Genomic DNA, 13,731 nt, shown 5'->3' with positions numbered 1-13,731 from the left:
GGGGCTACCCATTAATTGGGGGATATTTGAATAAATTATATATGAATACAAGGTCTTCCAAAATGCTTAGTGTAGTTTAATGCTATTGACACATAAATTAAGCTTTATTAGCATGACTACTATTGAGACTTTTTGAACACCTTGCATAATGGGCTTTTATTATTCTCTAAGAAATTATAAAAGATTCACTTTCAGAAAAAACTTGTGGAGATATTATAAAAATTAAAATGATCACAACCAAGAAAATAATCAATATGGTGTACATAAACACTGTAAAGACAAATAATTTTGAAAGGCTTAGAAACTCTGAGGAACACAATAAACAACCTTGATTCTTGGTGGACCAGTGGAAAAGAATCCTACTCCCTCCTTAAAAGAAGTAATGGACTTAATATGCAAAATGTTGCACATTTTTTGGACATGACAGATATGGGAAATTGTTCTGTTTGACTACTAATATTATTTGCAGATGTTTTGATTTTCTTTTTACATATAAGGGAGAAATATATTTTAAATGTAATAAAAATAAAATTTAATTAAAAACAACTTTTTAACAAGAGAAGGGCGAGGTAAGTACAGGGAAAAGTATGTATTAAGAAATGAATGTGATAACAATTAAAATTTTAAAAAAGAAATGAATGTGAAATTAAAAAGCTTAAGTAAAATAAATATCCCCAAAATGCTCTTCTCAACTTAGTTCCCTTTCTCAAAATAATATATTGTCTTTTTTCCTGTAGAATCTTGATTGCTCTCTCCTCCAGTGGAATATTCTCAGCCTAAAGGACAAAAGTTTTTTTTTTTTTTTGAATATGAAAGAGCAGAGATATCCTTCAGTTGTGAGTGTACATAGGTTTAAGCTTATCTCATCTTTGGAGTTAACTTCCTGGTCTTGGGATCTCACTGGGGTATCTTATTTTAGTTCAAACTGAGCATTTCATAAATCTCCTGATATGAATTCCCTTGTGGCTCTTTCTATTTAACTACTAGATAGCCTGGAGGTTTGGCTCTGAGGTTTGGTTTCCCCAGTTTTTTTCAACTCCAGGTTTCTTCTGACCTCCAGTAAAATGAATGGCAAGGAAAGAGGTTCAAAGGCAAAAGGGATTAGGGAATAAGTCCACTGTCTCTTCTACTGGCCTAGCAATACTTCTCAGCTTTCAGAGATACAACCAGCAAAACCTGTTATATTTCAAGTGTAGTGAATAGAATGCTTTGCCTGTCACCCAGGGCTGGCTTCAAATCCTAGCCTTAAAATAACTACTTGACGCTAGGCAACATATATTCTTGTGTTTTGTTTTCTTTTCTGAAAGATAGGGATAACAATAAAGAAACCACCTACTTCAAATGAATATATTTATGGAAACCTCATTATATGAATGTGAGTTATAGTATACATAAAATTCTTAGACATATATTCATATTATGCAAAGATTAAGGATCAGGAATAATTTCTTTCTTCTTTTTTTTTAAACCCTTACCTTCTGTCAAAGAATCAGTATTATACGTTCCCAATTTCTTAGCCCTGCTTTCTTAACCCAGTTGTTCTTCATCATGCTTCCCTTCTTTCCTCCCTGAATTCTTTTGCATATTCTTAATGTAACAGAGGATTAGACAATGATCCCAGTCTCTACACACTAGGGCAGAGTGTATCAAAAAGCTCTGCTGATAAAGGTTCCCTTGTGGAGAGTTGAGACAGTATAAAATGGAAGTTCCTGGGAGATATTTTGGAGCACCAGCTAATATTTTGTAACTGGTTCTAGTCTGCTAACCAAGAGGTAGATAGTTACCTCTTCAATTAGCAATAGTTGCAGCACTAGAACTAGATACCTTTTCAAAAGTCCTTCCTGTCAGCTTCAGCCTGCCTCTGCCTCTCTGTCTCTATCTCTATCTCTATATTCCTCTCTTTCCTGTATATCTAATATCTATGTATCAATCTATCTCTTTGACTTACTATCAGGATTTTACTTCTCTTTAGCTGAACTCTTCCAGGCTGACAATATTCAGTGAAAGACAACATTATAAAGAGAGATTATTTGCACCCCCTTCCCCCAACTGATGCAAGGCTTTTTTACTTGTGGATAAGCCTTTATCAATGTTAGTCTCATTTTTCCCCACTGATTCTTTTTTGGTTCTTTTGTCCTAAATAAAAGAAATAGGAGATTACAGTTTTGTGAATTTCAGTGATATGTGTGAAAAAGCCCACCTGGAGTCTGAGGGTACGAGTCCTTAATAGCTACTTCTGAAAGCCCAATATGGAGGCTCTGGGGAGTGAAGAGAGACCTAAGGAATAGATCCTAGCAATCTCAGAGACAAAGAGTCATATAGCATATGCAGCATTTATATTTGGATGAACTTGCTTGGACCAATGCTGCTAGGTGGTGCAGCAGGGGGGGAGTTGTGAAATTGATCCAGACATTTAGGAAGGCAATTTGGAATTACACCCAAAGGACTTTAAAAGAATGCATGGTCCTTTGATCCAGCAATATCACCATTAGGTTTGTACCCCAAGGATATAGTAAAAATGTTTGTACAAAAATAGTCATAGCCTCACTCTTTGTGGTGGCAAAAAATTGGAAAATGAGGGGATGCCCTTCGATTGGGGCATGGCTGAATTAAATTGTGGTATATGATGGTATATGGTATATGATGGAATATTATTGTGCTAAGAGGAATAAAGAACTGGAGGAATTCCATGTGAACTAGGAGAACCTCATTGTACTGATGCAGGTGAAATGAGCAAAACCAAGAGAACATTGTACATGGTAACTGAAGCACTGTGGAGTGATCAATGGAAACTGACTTTGCTACTACAAGCAAAAAAAAAATGATTCAGGACAATTCTGAGAGACTTATGAGAAAGAATGTTATCCATTTTGAGACACCGAGAGAATAAACTGTGGGAGCAAAAATGCAGAAGAGCAACATTTGACTTATCTCTTGTTTATATGGGTACATGATTTGGGGTTTTGGTTTCAAAAGATTGCTCCATTGCAAAATAAATAACATGGAAATAGGTATCAAGTGATAGCGTTTGTATAAAACAGTGGAATTGCTTGTCAGCTGCAGGAGTGGGCAGGGAAAGGGGGAAGGAGAAAAAGTGAATCATGGAATCATGGAAAAAATTAAAATAAATAAAAATAAATAGGTGGTATAGCTGTTAGGGTGCTGGGACTAGAGTCAGAAAGAGTTTTCTTGAGTTCAAATTTGGCCTAAGTCACTTACTAGCTGTCTGACCTTGGGCAAGTCACCTAACCCTGTTTGACTCAGTTTTCTCATTTGTAAAGTTAAGTGGAGAAGAAAATGAAGGCAAACTATTCCACTACTTTTTCCAAGAAAACCCTAATGAAGTATTGAATGTGACTGAAAGAAATGCAAAATAATAACAGCAGTCATAACCAATGCTATGTAAAAAGAATGTTATATTTGAGTCTACTCTCTCCAGATACTGAGGGGACATAGGAAAGGATGTGTATCTATGATGTTAATTAGTTAAATGTAAGTGGGATGTTAGTGACTGGAAGCATTTAACTATAAGGAAAATACACTTGGAATGAGGATTTAAGACAATAATCACAGAGAAGAAACGTATCATATTCTCATGGATCCCCCTAGAATCCTGAGGAGAAATATAGCTAGACTAAAAAGTAATCACAGACAGATACTTGTCACTTGTTCTTTCTTGGCCTTTCAAAACTCACAAATTTATATACTTTAACATCATCATCTAAAATAAAAGAGCATAAATAAAATAAATAAATAAATAAAAATAAAAGAGCAAATAGAAATACTGTAAACTCAGGCACAAACTTTATGGAACTTGGGTCTCTCTTCCCCCAAGGGGGAGCAAATGCCATAGGGTGCTGAGACCCCTAGAGATCTCCATCCCACTTTCCCAGATATACAAAGATAACTGAGATGTACAATACTTTAAAATCAAGATAATCTTTATTAATCATGGACATACATGTGCACAGGAACAAATTGGAATAGTATACCTATAAGCATTCAAAATATAGTTGACCAGCAGCTACTTTTATAATTCTTAGTAAAGGGAAGTGGAAAATGAGCTGGAAGGTATCAATCCAGGGAAAGATTTGGAGTGGTATGAGTGAGAGTTCCCAGGAATAGGGTGGCAGATTCCCAGATGCAATGGAAAACAAAGACATCTCTGTTACATATTTTTAGCATAAGATAGTAAGAGAAGAGTATGAAGTGATTCAATCTCAAGATTTCATTAGCATAATGACCCACTGAGTCTTAGGTCCAGATGTCCCACAGTTGAGGGCAAGTGATGAACTCAATCGGAGCTAGAGTCTGGGACCAGACATGTTTACACAAAACTTAGGGACTTTTGGCTAGCTCATCCCAGAGGGATCATGAGAAGTGGTTTGAAATGAGCCAGTGGTAAGTAGACTTGAGCCATTGGTAAGTAGACTTCAGCCAGGTTATGATCACAGGCACTGGGAGGCTTGCAGGCTTTCGGCGCGGCAGGAATGGAGATCAAGTCAGGAGTCAGGAGATCGGCTGCGAGACGAAACTGGCTGGGCACCGGCAGTCCATCAGTGCCAGCAAGGGCCACCAGGCCCGGGGCATTGAGCAAAATAATTTGCAGCCCAGCGGCAATTAAAACCATTGTCTCTCTTCCCCGTAAAACAGCCTCTAGGCTGGGGAAAACTGGGAGAGGGCTGGGCAAGGAAAAAGATTGTTTCTGAGACTCTGGGTCCCAGAGCCGCATGGCTTCTTCTTAGGCTATCTAGAAAATTGAGAATTCGAATTTCAACCTTCTGGTTTGCCAAATTATAAATATGAAAAATAATAAAGGCTGGTATAAATATATATATTAGTAATTTAATTAAAGCCATGCTGCTATATAAAGTTATTAATTCACGCGCTTGTAAGCATTCAAAACTGCCGCTCCCATTTTGTATAATTTTCAAAGACAATTTCTTCAGGTTACTCTTGGTCACAAAGACAATCAGTTTCTTCAAATCTTTCTGATTCCCAGACAAATAGAATCAATCTCACACAATTTCATTACATATAGAAGGGCAACTATAGCATATCAAGATAATTTACACAACACAAAGAACTAAAGGTCATATTCAAGCAGCCATGTGTTGGTCAAAGATGGATACAGTTCTTAAGACCTCTTCCTTTACCATATGGTCTCTGATTAGACACCATCAATCCTGGAAGAAATTAGCCAAAAACAAGTCAAAACAAGAGTGGAAATCAAACCATGAAAGGAGTCTTCCTGAGAAAGAAGGAAAGACTGACTAAGACCACCTCTTAAAGGAATGCCTAGTTTCAGTTCCATAACTTTAACCAAAATGACTGTTATCCACCATATTGCTAGGATACTAAAACTAGTTACAAAATCTCTGTACATGCTTCAAAATTCTCTGAGAAACTTCCGTTACATATTGTCATTCTCTGTAAAGTCAGATCTCTAAATTATTCTCTAGTCAACAATTTTATGCACTTTGCACATTCTTGTTGGGATTGGGCTCATTGGCTGGTTCTTTGTTAAATTAATATGTGATGCTACTCTGCCTTGCCAACCTATTTTGATTCTTTGGAATGAGTTACATTTTTTCTGGATCAATAAAGTCAATTTTTCCCCTACGCATTAGAATCTTAAGTTTACCTAAGTTGCCCACACTTTGTACATTTGTTTTTAGTTACCTGATAGAAACTTGCCTCTCAGATACCATTTTCCCATATATTGTCTTTTTAAAAAGTGCCTTTTAAGTACAAAAAACTTTCTCCCTACAGGTTCATATTAAAGATCAGTGAAGCATACGAATACAAATAACCCTTTTAAATACATTGTCTGTTAAGAAACACAATTTGGTACAATTATAGTAGTTTCTTTGAGGAAGTAAGGTATCCAATTAACAAGGAAAGATTTGTGAATCTGGGCACATTTCTTATATTTCTACTTCACATTCAGACTGTTAGACACATGCATTAAATCTTGCTGTGCCTAAGGCTTTTACAGATATGCCTACCCCAATTTTATCTGACTGCCAGAATATAATATTAAATGAAATAGATCACAAGTTCTAGACACTTATTGTTAACTGTAGAGGAAAAGAAAGGATATACATAATGAAGGGGATTGAAAATAGAGAGGGGAATGAAAGTCACAAATATAACCTACTAAATGTCAAAAAGTAGCCTGCTGGAAATATAACAACAACAAAAAATGTATTGGGAAAGAAAGACAAAGTCCTAGTTTCAAATTGAGAATATTTATCTAATATAATAAGCTATCATATTATCACATTGTGACTTAAAAAAAACAGAAACTAAAACGGGCTTCAATATTATGTTTTGGCAAAACATAAGTCTTTCAGCCAAATTTTCTGGGAATTCAGCTATGGCTCAATCAGAGAGAAACAAAATTTATCCATTTTGAAATATTTCATTATTTAGGTAAAAATATATGAAGGAAAAATAAGAATAGGTTTCAAAATTTAAAAATATTATGTTTTCTCTTTTTGGGTGTGACTGGAACAAGACAGTTGTATGCATTAAGATCAGTTTCGTATTACAATGGTCTAGAAGGCTTTCTTTTTATTCTGATGCTTTATTGAAGATGAACTTAAGTTTTCTGTGGCAATGAAAAAAGAGAATAAGATCTGGCCAGTTCTTCCCATTTGAAAAAAAAAGGAAAAACAAAAACAAATTATTAAAAATAGCATTTTGAATGCTGGCCTAGCAACATCTGCCATCGGTATCATCTTTGGTAAAGTTAAGAGAGGATCGCAAGCAATGGGAACAAATAGAGAAATGTTTCAAGATTGCCATGAGGCTAATCATACTAAATATAAGGAAACAGTTCCCTAATAACCAAAAGTGAAATGGGTTATTTTAGGTTAGAGAATGTCCTTGCAGATCTTCAAACTGATGGGTGTATGACCACTTCTTAACTCTAGTAAAGTAAAAAACATTTTGTGTAATAGTTGAACTAGATGGTTTCTATGGCTTCTTCCAACTCTCTGATCTGTGCTTCGATTCAGTGATAGGAAAATAAGCTACCATATGGAGGGATTTGTTTGACTACTGCAGTTTACATAAGTGTCTTTACAAATATATGGTGTAAAAGTAGAGAAATGTTAGAGATATTTAGTCCAAAATATAATAAACACTCCTTAATTGACTGATTGTCTAGTTTTGCAATGAGGGAACTTTGTGCCCAAAGAATTTGTACATCTTCTGTTATTATGAAATCATGAAGACAAATGTTTACATAAGACTCTTCAGACTATATAGATTGGAATGGGCTGTTTTGGGAGATTATGATTCTCTTATGTTCTCTGTCTTCAAGTAAAGAATAGATGATAACTCTTGGGGATATTATTTATGGAAGTACTGTCCATGCATGTATTCATTGCATTCATTTCAATTTAAAAAACATTTGTTTACATGGACTAAAAGTCCCTTTCAACTCGTAGATTCTGCCATTTTGGGGGCTATAATAGAAGAGAGAGTTTTTGTATATTTGTGTGTGTATGCATGTGTAAAACATTTATATATATGAAGGCATGTGCTTTCCCTAAAATGCTTATATCCTACTAGATGAGTAGCTGAATAAATGTTCATAGAGGAATAAATGAATAATATTTGCAAAACATAAGAATCACTGTTATATGTGGTGGGATACAATAACAATTAGGATGGAAGAAAATAAGTATTTATTAACCAACTCTGTACCAGGTGCCATACTAAAAGCTTTCATATATCTACATTATCTAATTTAAAGTTCATCATAACCCTAAGAGTTAGGTGATATTATTATCCCCATTTTAATGAGGCCAGATTTGAAGTTGAGTCTTTCTGACTTTGGGTCCACTGCTTTATCCACTGCCCCACCAGCTGACTATCAGTTAACAGAATTAGGAAAGGTTTCTGGAAAGAGGTGGTGTTCAAATTGTTCTAGGAATGTAGATTGAATTCCAAGATCCTAAGGTGTGAAGGGAGGCTACTCCTAGCATATGGTTAGTTTGTGCAAATGAATAGAAATAATAGGACAGGAATTGGAATTATCCTGAGTCTCCATCTCTGACATTCCAAATGAGAAACCTTTTCTGTGTTTTAACCAAGTCCCATAATTGTCTTTACAAATCACTTTTATTGTTTTACTACTTTCTAATGGCATTGTGATCAATTAAAACAATACTTTGTTGCTCTTTCTTTTTTCCAATCAGGCAGTTAATACTTAGACCATATCTCCTATGTACTTACAATTGTGCTAGGTACAGTGTGGGAAACCAATTAATTATAAAGCATTTTCCTTTCCCTCAAAGAGCTTACAATCTAGCAGAAAGAAACAAAGCCAAATCACATGAAGAAATGGTTAAAAAAACAAAATAAACAAATAAAAGCACTAGTCAATATTTGTGTTAAGTTCTATGAAAAACTATTCACTATACTATCTTTAACCCATAATATTGTAGAAGCTCATAGAAGATAGATTAATGAATGATGTATCTGGATACTTGAAATTATAATAAGACTTAAGAATTAAAATACAGATTAAAAAAAGGAATGGCATTTGTTTTTCTACCCTTTTTCCATTACACTGTTATGTAATAACCTTTACCAAATAATAAAAATTTTCAGAATAATAATGATAGTTGATCTAAAAAAGGAATATTTTTCATTTTCTTCCTTTCTTCCTCAGCCTCCTTTAACTTTTTCTTTTCATTCTCCCCCTTCCTTCCTTTTGGCTTTCTGTTTCTCCTCCCTCTCTCATATATATATATATATATCTATATAAGACCTCAATAGAAACATAAAATCCAATATACAATTTCAATAATAGACTACATGGTATGCAGAAAAAAGGACTGAATTTGCCACGGAGGATCTGCATTCAAATTATGGCTCTCCTAGACAACATGTTACAATAATTTGATTAATCTCCTAATTTTCTCTATCTATAAAATACATCTGTGATTGATTTTATTTGTGTTTCTTATGTCATACGACCTACATTTTAAATATTAAAACATGCAGATTATCTGATAGAGCCCTATCCTTTTACAGAAGGGGAAAATGAATAGTTCAATAATTTACTCAAAGTAATGTAGCCAGTAAGTTGGTGATCCAAAACAAGAATTCAGGACTCATAATTATAAATATAAATTTCTATGCCTAAGCAAATAACCAGAAAGGTATCTTTATGCTACACTTTAAAAACTAATTCAGCCAGGTAAGGGAGAGAGAGAGAACCAAAGGACCCTGTAAGACTCTAGAGAGACTGCTGCCTAACATAGAGAATGAGACAAAAAGGGAGGTAGTGTTATGGTTGTTAAAACAGTATTTTGTGAGAAGCTGAAGAGAATGGCCAGATATTTGTAGCAGCTAGACTCTCTCCTCCCCCACACTGACAGGCTTGAATGAAGAGGGTGGGGCATAAACTGACTCAGTGCTCCTTTCTCCCCCTCCCAACAAACAGTTAGAGATCAGTTGAAAATGGTGGTTGATCTGATAACTTCTGGCAAGGCTAGGCAAGGCTATTCACCTTAAGATGTTTACTTTCTCATCTTATTTCCCCACAGTTTGACTAGGGAAGATAGGAGAAGCTTGATGTCTAGTAGCTATCAGGGACAGAAGGAGGATCTGACTTGTATGAACTGGTAACTGGAAGAATTTAACTCAAGATGGTTGTGAGTATTCCCAAAAATAATAGCCAGGCACAACTACCCAAAGATGAAGGTTTACTGATAAAAGAGAAAGGGGAAGGAAGGGAAGTTTGTCAAAGATTAGGATAAGATCTGGGAAGCCCTGAACTGTTAGGTAGAACCAGCCCCTTCCCCCTCAGGAGGGAGTGGCCGACTTTATAACTAGCTTGCCCTCAAAGCCTATAATTAATCACTTCTAGTGTATAAATAACTAAATGGTAACAATAATGCTATTGCTGGAAAGGTCTAATTCAGCTAAACAGGCTAACTGCAGAGAAGAACCAAAATGGCTTTTGCCACCAGGCCTCCAAAGCTATCCAGAACTGGGATCAGCAAGAAGAGAGATCACCTCACTTCCAATCCCCAGAACCAACTGCCCTCCACTGCCTTAAACTACCCCCTAATCCAGAATTCTCTAAGGGGGACTCCCTAGAATTCTGGGTTGAGGCTTGATCCTGTATCTTGCAGGAATTCCACCCTGCCATTTTCCATGTTATAGAAGTTACTAAAGAGTTTCTAGAATAGAAGGACCTTTCCTAAAAATAATAAACAGTATATACCTAAAACCATCAACAAGCATCATATACAATGGGGATAAATTAGAAGCCTTCCCAATAAGATCAGGAGTGAAACAAGGATGCACATTATCTCCTCTATTATTTAACATTGTACTAGAAACACTAGCAGTAGCAATTAGAGAAGAAAAAGAAATTGAAGATATCAAAATAGGCAATGAGGAGACTAAGCTATCACTCTTTGCAGATGATATGATGGTCTACTTAAAAATCCTAGAGAATCAACTAAGAAGCTTGTAGAAATAATCAACAACTTTAGCAAAGTTGCAGGATACAAAATCAATGTACATAAATCATCAGCATTTCTATACATTTCCAACACATTAGAGCAGCAAGAGGTAGAAAGAGAAACACCATTTAAAATCACCCTAGACAATATAAAATACTTGGGAATCTATATACCAAAACAAACACAGCAATTATATGAAAACAACTACAAAACACTTTCCAAACAAATAAAACTGAATCTAAATAATTGGAAAGCCATTGATTGCTCATGGGTAGGACGAGCTAACATAATAAAAATGACCATTCTACCCAAATTAATTTACCTATTTAGCACCATACCTATCAAACTACCAAAAAACTTCTTTACTGAATTAGAAAAAAACTATAACAAATTTCATTTGGAATAACAAAAGATCAAGAATATCAAGGGACCTAATGAAAAAAATGTGAAGGAAGGGCCTAGCAGTACCAGATATTAAACTATACTAAAAAGCAGCAGTCATCAAAACAATATGGTACTGGATAAGAGATAGAAGGGAGTATCAGTGGAATAGACTTGGGGTTAATGACATCAGCAAGACAGTGTATGATAAACCCAAAGAGCCCAACTTTTGGGACAAGAATCCACTATTTGACAAAAACTGCTGGGAAATTTGGAAAACAATGTGGGAGAGATTAGGTTTAGATCAACATCTCACACCCTACACCAAGATAAATTCAGAATGGGTGAATGACTTGAATATAAAGAGGGAAACTATAAATAAGTTAAGTAAACATTTTTTTTTTTTTTTTTCAGATCTCTGGGAAAGGAAAGATTTTAAAACCAAGCAAGAGCTAGAGAAAATTACAAAATGTAAATTAAATGGTTTTGATTATATTAAACTAAAAAGCTTTTGTACAAACAAAAACAATGTAGTCAAAATCAGAAGGGAAACAACAAATTGAGAAAAAAATCTTTATAACAAAAATCTCTGACAGGGGTCTAATTACTCAAATATACAAGGAGTTAAAGCAATTGCATAAAAAATCAAGCCATTCCCCAATTGATAAATGGGCAAGAGACATGAATAGGCAATTTTCAGGTAAAGAAATCAAAAGTATCAATAAGCACATGAGAAAGTGTTCTAAATCTCTAATAATTAGAGAAATGCAAATGAAAACAACTCTGTGGTATCACCTCACACCTAGCAGATTGTCTAAAATGAAAGAAGGGGAGAGTAATGAATGCTGTAGGGGATGTGGCAAAATTGGGACATTAATGCATTGCTGGTGGAGTTGTGAACTGATCCAACCATTCTGGCTGGCAATTTGGAACTATGCTCAAAAGACTATAAAAGAATGCCTGTCCTTTGATCCAGTCATACCATTTTTGGGTTTGTACCCCAAAGAGATCATAGATAAACAGACTTGTATGAAAATATTTATAGCTGCGCTTTTTGTGGGGGCAAAGAAGTGGAAAAGGAGGGGATGTCCTTCAATTGGGGAACGGCTGAACAAACTGTGGTATATGCTGGTGATGGAATACTATTGTGCTCAAAGGAATAATAAACTGTAGGAGTTCCAGGTGAACTGGAAAGACCTCCAGGAACTGATGCAGAGTGAGAGGAGGAGAGCCAGAAGAACACTGTACTCAGAGACTGATATATTATGGTAAAATCGAATGTAATGGACCTCTGTACTAGCAGCAATGCAATGATCCAGAACAGCTCTAAGGGATTTATGGTAAAGATGCTACCCACATTCAGAGGAAGGACTGCAGGAGAGGAAACACATAAGAAAAACAACTGCTTGAACGCATGGGTTGAGGTGGACATGATTGGGGATGTAGACTCGAAACTACCACACCAATACAACTATCAACAATTTGGAAATAGGTTTTGATCAACGACACATGATAAAACCAGTGGAAATGTGCGTCGGCTATGGGGGAGCGGAGGGTGCGGGGGGGGGGGTGAAGGGGAAAGTAAGAGCATGAATCATCTATGTTAAAAACGAATATTAATAAATGTTTTTAAAAAAGAGTTTCTATTTTTAACTGATTGTTCTTTTTTTGATTGCTGCTACATCCGGTTGTTTCTACATTCAATGAACATTTCAAGTGATATCAGCACCCTTAAAGTTTTCATAACCTAAAGGAAAGTCTTTGTGGCATTACACTAATTATAGTTCCAAAGATTATAATGGTACCCCATAAGGCAAGTTTGAAATGTTAAGCATAATTAAGCATGCCAATGATTCCTAAAATAAAAGTAAAGAATATAGTATATACCCAGGGATAAGCAATAATGGATAAATCCATTAATGCATATAATATAGCTGGGACATTCACTCAGCTACTGCCTCTCTAGTTGGTTTCCTTTTTTCACCTCTGTCTATTTGCCACAAAATCATTTCACTAGCTTTCTTGCTGTATCTGTTGGACTTTTATTCACATTTGTTCCCTTGAAAGGCCTGAGCAATTTCTTTTTATTCCAACCAAAGCACAAATTCAGGCAAAGAGTCTTTCTTGTCCTGTTTAAAATGCTAGCACTTTTAAAGTATAAAATTCACTTCCAGACAAATGGAATGCCTCCATTCTTTCAGTAAGACAGATGATTGTGCTTGACTGATGGGAAATTTTGCAGAAGTATTTAGGGGATAGATTTTCAAGTATAAGGCACTTATGCTGCGAATAATAAGATAGAGTGCAAGTAACATACTGCTAAAAACCCCTTTCTTAACTACCACAGTCCTAACCCAAACCAAAACTAAATAAGCAAACAAAAAACCTGTTTATAGAACTCTTTACAGTTAAAATAGTTAAAATTCTAGAAGAAATTTTAAACATACCACACATAAATAAATTGATATGACAGCTGAAGTTCTATATTTTATTTCCATAGAAATTGTTGAAAGCAACCAAAGACTAGATCCTTTTTCAAAAATATTTTAGTTTAAATTTCTGAGGCACTCCATTTTCAATACTGATGCTTGTGGTAGACAGCCAAGATGACAAAGATAGCTTTTGGGACAAAAATGTTTACCTTGAGCCTGTTTGTCTGGCTTTGGCGGACAGGAAAGGCACTTATTAGATCAAAGTGATGATTTAATGTGGTTATGTGGACGACTAATGTACTTCAATGGAACTCTCATATGATTATGTCGAATTATAGATGCCAGGGCTAGAGTGCTTCTGAAGGACTTTTAAGCTGCCATTAATGATGCCAAGTCAGCACTTCTAAAGGTCTTTGGTGGAGCTT

The sequence above is a fragment of the Gracilinanus agilis genome, chromosome 6, assembly GCF_016433145.1.
Source record: "Gracilinanus agilis isolate LMUSP501 chromosome 6, AgileGrace, whole genome shotgun sequence".
In the NCBI taxonomy this organism is placed as follows: Eukaryota; Metazoa; Chordata; class Mammalia; order Didelphimorphia; family Didelphidae; genus Gracilinanus; species Gracilinanus agilis.
The sequence above is the reverse complement of the archived record's forward strand: the minus strand, read 5'-3'. Positions refer to the sequence as shown.